The following is an 8,869-nucleotide window of genomic DNA, read 5'->3' as shown; positions in this document are numbered from 1 at the left end:
TCGGTATTTTATTTTTTTGGAATAATACGAAAGTCGTAAAAAAAGAGTGCGGCTTTTAGTGGTAAATTTTTGTTGCCACTTTCGTATAACTCTAGGAAATAAGCGATTTACGTAAGTTTTTTTAACACAATTTTTTATTTTGCCAAACCGAGTTTATTATTAATTCGGCTTAATATGGGAATTAAGATAAATAACAAAACAAAAACTCAACGCTCGTCGTACGCTCGGAAAATTTCATTCTTTCAATTAACACCTGTTAATTTTGTTATACAAAAATAATACAATAAATACGACGAATGTTGGAGAACTTTGAATACACTTATCAAAACTTAACATCCTTCGTAAAGTTTTTATTTAATTTAATCCTTAATAATTTCTTTTCACATGATACAAGCCGTCGATATTTTGTATTTAAATACGGAACTTTGTGTAATAAAAGGGTAAGCGCAAAATGACTAGCAACGGTAGTACGTAGACGAAAGCCATTTTAATTTACTCGTGGCCAAGCGTCCGAGTTAAATTTCACCTTCAAGGAAATGGTTAACACCATACAAGTCATGCACAACACGTACTTTAATGAAATGGTATGCAGGGAGGCTCGTGGTGGAACATCTCCCATACTTCCCGAATGTAAGGAAACTGAAGGAAAAATTCTGCAAATGCGGTGGGGTGATGGACGTGAGTAATATAAGAAACTTTTATTTATAAATAAAGAGAATAAAAATGTAATAAATATGTGGGTGTGCGTGCTGTTAGGTGCAGCTATGGGACCCGAGAACCTCCACTGAGAACCGAGCGCGGGGGGAGATGTTTCTAAATCTTTTCGTGGAATCGATGGATGCAACAACATCGTTCCCTTCCGGAGTTCCTGTTGCACCTTCCCAACCTCAGGAATTCACAGTCACCGTACCATCAATGGCGGACAAGTTACAATAACAAATCAATCTTGATGAGATAATGACCCAGATAATGGCCGATCCTGAAGAGGACTAATTTTTTCACTCATTCTTTTCATTTATATACTAAACAATTAAAAAAATGAAAATACGTTGACTTTCCCTTTTCATTTATCTACTAAACACACTTTTATCTTCAAAGATAAGACAGAATGCAATCTCATAAGTCTCAAAGCAGTTCACCCTGAAATTTCAATTTTTGATTAAGCATATATTTTAACTCCCCAGATAGCCAGTTCGAGATTTTTATAGTCTAAAAGTGGTTCGAGGTGAAGTCGGTATATAAACCCCCCGAAATATTCCTCATTATTCTACTTCGAGTTACACCCTCCATAAACGTAGTAGTATTTCATATAATTGGTAAAAATGTTTCTGTGTAACACTTGTGATAAGCGGTATAAGAGTGAAAACATGCTGTCAAAACACGTATGCAAGCAGCATGACGATTTTAAATGCCACAATTGTGATCGGAAATTTAAGATAAAATGTTCGTTGGAAAGACACATCCGCGAACGGGTCTCGTACAAAATCCCCCTGGACATAATCCCCCCGGACAAAATCCCCCTATTTTGGATTTGCCAAGACTTTTTCCCCCCGATTTTAGACGTGTTTGTACAAAATCCCCCCAGAGAAAACGTCCAGGACAAAATCCCCCAAAAGGAAAACTGTTCAACAAAATCCTACCGAAAGGATCATTTTATTGAAAATCCCCCAGATAATAGGCATTTAGAAGTAAAGGTAAACGGAAGCCCAAATCCAAAGATTATCTTTAATAATAATGCAAAAGTATAATTCACAAGAGTGAAAGGTATTGCAAACAATGTTCCTAAACCAAAAGAAGTAAACTACTGATTTTGTTTTAACTTATTTCCAAAATTCCAATATTTTGGAAAAGGCGGCATTTTATGGTTAGTCAGCAATATTTTGGAAAAGGCGGAAATTTATGGTTAGTCAGCGATATTTTGGAAAAGGCGGAAATTTATGGTTAGTCTGCAATATTTTGGAAAAGGGGGAAATTTATGGTTAGTCAGCGATATTTTGGAAAAGGCGGAAATTTGTGGTTAGTCAAAAATATTTTGGAAAAGGCGGAAATTTATGGTTAGTCAGCGATATTCTGGAAAAGGCGGCAATTTATGGTTAGTCAGCGATATTTTGGAAAAGGCGGAAATTTGTGGTTAGTCAAAAATATTTTGGAAAAGGCGGCAATTTATGGTTAGTGATAGTCGGCAATATTTTGGAAAAGGCGGAAATTTATGGTTATCAGCAGTATTTTGGAAAAGGCAGAAATTTACGGTTAGTCAGCGATATTTTGGAAAAGGCAGAAATTTATGGTTAATCAGCAATAATTTGGAAAAGGTGGAAATTTATGGTTATCAGCAGTATTTTGGAAAAGGTGGAAATTATGGTTAGTCAGCGATATTTTGGAAAAGGAGGAAATTTATGGTTAGTCAGCGATATTTTGGAAAAGGCGGAAATTTATGGTTAGTCAGCGATATTTTGGAAAAGGCAGAAATTTATGGTTAGTCAGCGATATTTTGGAAAAGGCAGAAATTTATGGTTAGTCAGCGATATTTTGGAAAAGGCGGAAATTTATGGTTAGTCAGCAATATTTTGGAAAATGCGAAAATTTATGGTTAGTCGGCAATATTTTGGAAAAGGCAGAAATTTATGGTTAGTCAGCAATATTTTGGAAAAGGTGGAAATTTATGGTTATCAGCAGTATTTTGGAAAAGGTGGAAATTATGGTTAGTCAGCGATATTTTGGAAAAGGAGGAAATTTATGGTTAGTCAGCGATATTTTGGAAAAGGCGGAAATTTATGGTTAGTCAGCGATATTTTGGAAAAGGCAGAAATTTATGGTTAGTCAGCGATATTTTGGAAAAGGCAGAAATTTATGTTTAGTCAGCGATATTTTGGAAAAGGCGGAAATTTATGGTTAGTCAGCAATATTTTGGAAAATGCGAAAATTTATGGTTAGTCGGCAATATTTTGGAAAAGGCGGAAATTTAAGGTTATCAGCAGTATTTTGGAAAAGGGGGAAATTTATGGTTAGTCAGCGATATTTTGGAAAAGGCTGAAATTTAGGGTTAGTCAGCGATATTTTGGAAAAGGCGGAAATTTATAATTAGTCAGCGATATTTTGGAAAAGACGGAAATTTTTGGTTAGTCAGCGATATTTTGGAAAAGGCGGAAATTTATAGTTAGTCAGCGATATTTTGGAAAAGGCGGAAATTTATGGTTAGTCAGCGATATTTTGGAAAAGGCGGAAATTTATGGTTAGTCAGCAATATTTTGGAAAAGGCGAAAATTTATGGTTAGTCGGCAATTCATACTATTTTCTCCATCATTGGTTCCGCTTTTCCTCGTAGGGGGAATACTACTATTTTTACTACTATCCTACTAAAAAAATTTCCACTGTGGAAAACGACCTCTAAAATAGGAATGACCCCTGAAGGGTTCGTCTCCAAGGTGGGGATTTCGTTCCGTAAGCGGGGGATTTTGTCTCCAATTTGGGAGGGATTTTGTCTCCAGTTTGGGGGGATTTTGTCTGCAAATGGGGGGATTTTGTCTTATGCGCATTTGGACGGGGGGAAATTTTTGGGGGGATTATGTCCAGGGGGATTATGGGAGTCACCCATCCGCGAACAGCATGCCGATGCTAAATATTCGTGTGTTAGGTGCGGAAGAAGTTTCGCGCGCAAAACTCGTCTTAACCGCCATTCCCAGATACACAGCCGAAATCCGTTACCATCTCCTCAAAGGTCTTCCGTCTCAACCTAACCTGACGATTCCTCGTCAGAGGATTATCCGATAGCAACATCTCCAGAAGAGCCCGCCTCTGATAATTCCTTCTCTAACAATGCCGAGGAGATGTTAGCTCTGGGTGATGCCGTTCTTAGCGCTAGATATTCCCCGCCAGATATTCACACACACTTCGAACTCTTTATTACCCCTTTAATCCTCAGTTTAATTAAGTATTTGAGCGACCAAATGTTTAAGAGAAATGGGATAAAGTGGAATATATTGATTCGAGCACGTTATACTAAAGTCTTGGACGATGGTTCAGAAGTTGAGCACACCCCATACATCCGCAGCATAACACATAAAATTAACGAACACATTTTGTTAGGTTTCAATACTACATTTATTTTATCAGCTATTTACGATTTTAGTACATTTTATTCTCCTTGTACAGCCGAATGCTCAAACCTAACTGTATTTTTTCAGCAAAAAGTAAAATGCACATGCGTAATGTTTTTAAAACGATGCAGATATTTCATAATGAAATATTTTTACTATAGTCTGTCAAACGAAAGAAGAGCCCTGAGAAATTTGTCCAAATTGGTGTCGCCACCATCGACCCCATAGTACTTTATCAACTTGTTTTGTTTTGTCAATAGTCGTCTGTAATATAGTCTGCTATAAACAGATAGGCTTAATCGCAATAGAACCAATAAATTTTGCTATATATATTTAATATGTTTATGTTTCATGATTTTTTACGATCATCGAGTATTAAAGAATAAAAAACAAAATTAACGACAAGACACCAGTTTTATCTTTGTTGAACTAGCATTGCAATATATTTTAATGACATAAGTTAAAGTACTCGTCCATAAGTAGTTCAGCATCAAAGCGTCTTCAGTCCACGTTTTCATCAGAGTCTTCGCTGTCTTCTTCCTATTAATTTTAAGAGGTTCAATTGTGGTTTCGATGATGGGATCTTTTTCCCAATACTCATGCATTATATTCTCGACGTGCTCTATTGCCTTACGCCAATTCTCTGGTGTCACACGTTCAATGGCCCTCAATGTTGCATCTTTGACCGTCGAGAGTTTGAAACCAGAATTCTGCTTCGCAACGTCTCACTTGTGCCCATATTAGTTCAATCGGGTTAAACTGGTGGAATCATCACTACCGTGTGACCTCTACTTTTAGCAACCTCGTCAATTTTGTACTTCAGGGTTCAGGGCTTGTGACGCTTTATTATTTCATAAAGTTCACGTCGAGAATATAATGCATGAGTATTGGGAAAAAGATTCCATCACCGAAACCACAATTGAACCTCTTAAAATTAATATGCAAGAAGACAGCGAAGACTCTGATGAAGACGTGGACTGAAGACGCTTTGATGCTGAACTACTTAGACTTATGGACAAGTACTTTAACTTATGTCATTAAAATACATTGCAAAGCTAGTTCAACAAAGATAAAACTGGTGTCTTGTCGTTAATTTTGTTTTATATTCTTTAAGACACGATGATCGTAAAAAAATCATGAAACATAAACATATTAAATATATATAGCAAAATTTATTGGTTCTATTGCGATTAAGCTTATCTGTTTATAGCAGACTATATTACAGACGACTATTGACAAAACAAAACAAGTTGATAAAGTACTATGGGGTCGATGGTGGCGACACCAATTTGGACAAATTTCTCAGGGCTCTTCTTTCGTTTGACAGACTATAAAGGTATTTTGGTGAAAAATACTAAGATAAGAATTCTTTTCAAATATTAAATGTTTTATAATCATGGCATCCCATTGTTCTAGGATTCTTTTTACAACCGTTTCCAAAGACAGCCATCTTGTTTGACATGGTCAAAGTACTTTCTGGGGCTCTATTTTAACGAAATCATTGAATTCTTTGAATTCGGAAATTCTTTTTGCACTATGGCTAAAATACGAATAAATGTCTCTAGGGAGATCCTCGATTGTACGCGGCAATGTCTCGCAGGCTGACGAAGCACACAGATTGAATATATACGCAACCCATGACGCATAAATTAGGACAACGCTCTTTTAAAAGAGCTTGAACGCCACTTATGATCCCCATCAATACAGATGCATTATCTGCAGCAAATCCGATCAAGTTTTCTAGTGGAAGCCCTAACGCTCTAAAAGTTCCAGTAATTTTTTAAATAACGTTTGTGCGTCTGCTTTAGGAACTTCCACTAGTCCCATGAACGAATCACGGACGCGATTAATTTCCTCATCAAAATATCTTGCAACAAAAATGTTTCAAGACATTTGGAACGGTCATACTTAAATGGGTCATTAAATTATTCTTGGATAATTAGAAATTATTAAATTATATTGCTTTTCTCTCACATGACTAACATCTGACCCTCCACAAAATTACTAGTAATAAAAGGGAGCTAGTATGTGCCAACCAATATATTCAGTGCACGCGGATTTTATTGACCAAATTATTTTAACCAATTTAATTATATATGGGTAGGTGTGACTGTTCTTTTTTTTTCAATTTCGAGTTGGGATAGTTTAAAGTCACAAAGCCCAATTTTTAATAATTGTTTTTGATTTATTTATTCTTTTTTATGTTTGTACAAGATAGTGGCTATCCATTAACTCCATGGATATTGATCCCCATAATAGGGCCCGAAGAGTGTACCCCAGAATTTCGGTTTATGTCAGCTTTTTTAAGGCTAGATGTACCATTGAAAAGTGTAATGGATGTCTAAAGCAACGCGTTCGGTGTTTGCTAAAGGCTAGGGCTCTCCATTACAATCGGAAATTCGCGGCAAATAACATTATGGCATGTGTTGTTTTCCATAACATGTGTATGGCGAGTGGCCTTTGGGAAGACATTGACGTAGAAGACGACGATGCTCCATATGTGTTAACGTGTTACTATGGAAGATGGGTATTAAGAAAATTAACAAACCGAAATTCAACGCTCGTCGTTCGCTCGGAAAACTTCATTCTTTCACTTAACACCTGTTAATTTTGTTATAAATATGACAAAAATAATACAATAAAGACAACGAAAGTTGGAGAACTTTGACTACACTTATCAAAACTTAACATACTTCGTAAAGTTTTTGTTTAATTTAATCCTTAACAATTTCTTATCACATTATACAAGACGACGATATTTTGTATTTAAATACGGAACTTTGTGTAATAAAATGGTAAGCGCAAAATGACTAGCAACGGTAGTACGTACACGAAAGCAACTTTAATTTACTCGTGGCCAAGCGTCCGAGTTAAATTTCTCCTTGAAGGAAATGGTTAACACCATACAAGTCATGAACAAGCAGCACAACATGTACTTTAATGAAATGGTATGCAGGGAGGGAAGGGGTGTCGTGGAGGTACATCTCCCATACTTCCCGAATGTAAGGAAACTGAAGGGATAATTTCTGCAATTGCGGTGGGGTGATGGAGGTGAGTTATATAAGAAACTTTGATTTATAAATAAAGAGAATGAAAATTTAATAAATATGTGGGTGTGCGTGCGGTTAGGTGCAGCTAAGGGACCCGAGAACCTCCACTGAGAACCGAGCGCGGGGGGAGATGTTTCTCAACCATTTCGTGGAAACGATGGATGTAACAACATCGTTCCCTTCCGGAGTTCCTGTTGCACCTTCCCAACCTCAGGAATTCACAGTCACCGTACCATCAATGGCAGCACCACCAACTCAGCCGCCACCCCTAAGACGGTCTAGGAATCAAAAGAGACCAAGATTCCAACAACCAACGGAGGACTCAAGACCGTCCTTAGAGGATGGATTGGTGGACGGTGACGGCATTTTAAGTTTATTATGAAGAAAAATGAAATAAAAAAACAATTTAAGATAATAAAATATATTCCAAATTGGATAAAAAATTACTACATGTTTATTTCCTAGAGGCGAAGCATACATTTTCTTCATATAATTAGTAAAAAATTGATAAAAAATCACTTTATTTTCTACTCCACCCTCCCTATAAAGGTTAAGAATAATCCTTACACTGCAGTAAAATGTACAGCGTCTACACCGATTAATTTTCCTTATCCATTGCTCATTAGGCACGAAACCAAAAGTGATCACGCCCTTTGATTTTAACGCCAACATGCTAAAATTGCTTGCTTCACTTTTTCCCATGGCCGAATACGGCATAACGAACACTGCACCATTTCATTTCATTTTTAAACTTGTGTTCTTGAGAGTAGAAAGTTCAAACAAATGGAAGACTTCCCAATTCCAATGAAATATGGTTCATCCGACCCGTTTTCTAATGGTTGTTCGTGTCGGTGTGTGTGTACTCGAGCCCATGGGCGCCTAGTGTATCCATGCAAGGCAAATGGTGTCGAGTGCACCGATCGATTTAACTGAGGAGTTGTGAGCAAATGTGTGCTAGTTTGCAAAAACCAGCAAATTCCTAGCACCTCACGCGCCCCAGACCCTCAAATTATTGTGGGAAGAGCAGGGGAGCCAACTCGGTACCTCATCGAAGAATTGGAAAGAGGTAGCGAGGATTCGCATTTCCAAGATGAGGATCCCAACGAAGATACTTCCTCAGAAGTACTTCCCCAGCTCGAGGTTAGGTTTTGACTTTTTAAAATTAATATAAAATATGGCCACTTTGACGGTGCTGGACATTTAGTGTTGCGACCGCCGCATCAAGCGTGGCATAGCGTGAAAGTCATTCTTTGTTAATTGGCCAGATTTCTTTAAAGACCATTTTAACATAAAGCATCTGAGGATAAATATTGCATGCCCGCATGATTTGAATGACAGCCTCCTTTTTTAAGTTTTCATATGATGTAAGGACAAAATATAAATTTTATAGCCCACCCCGTCTCGTAAAAAACGTTGTAGGAGTCGCGGTGCCCGTTCAAGACGCCAACGAGACTCCGTGCTCCAACCGGCTCAAAAAAGGCTGCGACAAGCCCAAGACCCGGCGATGAGGGGGGCATTTTCTGTTTTGGGAGTGTCTGCCGAGGCAGGGCCATTGTCTAAATTAAATTCAAAGGTAAACAACATTTTTTCTTCGATGTTATCGACGGTCTAGATATTACTACCAAAGATAGACTTCTCCGAAGATTGGCCCCGTTGATTCCAGAAACAGAAGCTATTTTAGGAGAAAGTAAGACATTTTGTAATTGTCTAACAACAGAGAAT

Source organism: Phalangium opilio, unplaced genomic scaffold, assembly GCF_054372755.1.
Source record: "Phalangium opilio isolate 3A_F unplaced genomic scaffold, DU_Popi_V2 ptg000032l_1, whole genome shotgun sequence".
NCBI classification, from domain to species: domain Eukaryota; kingdom Metazoa; phylum Arthropoda; class Arachnida; order Opiliones; family Phalangiidae; genus Phalangium; species Phalangium opilio.
This window is presented reverse-complemented; position numbering follows the sequence as displayed.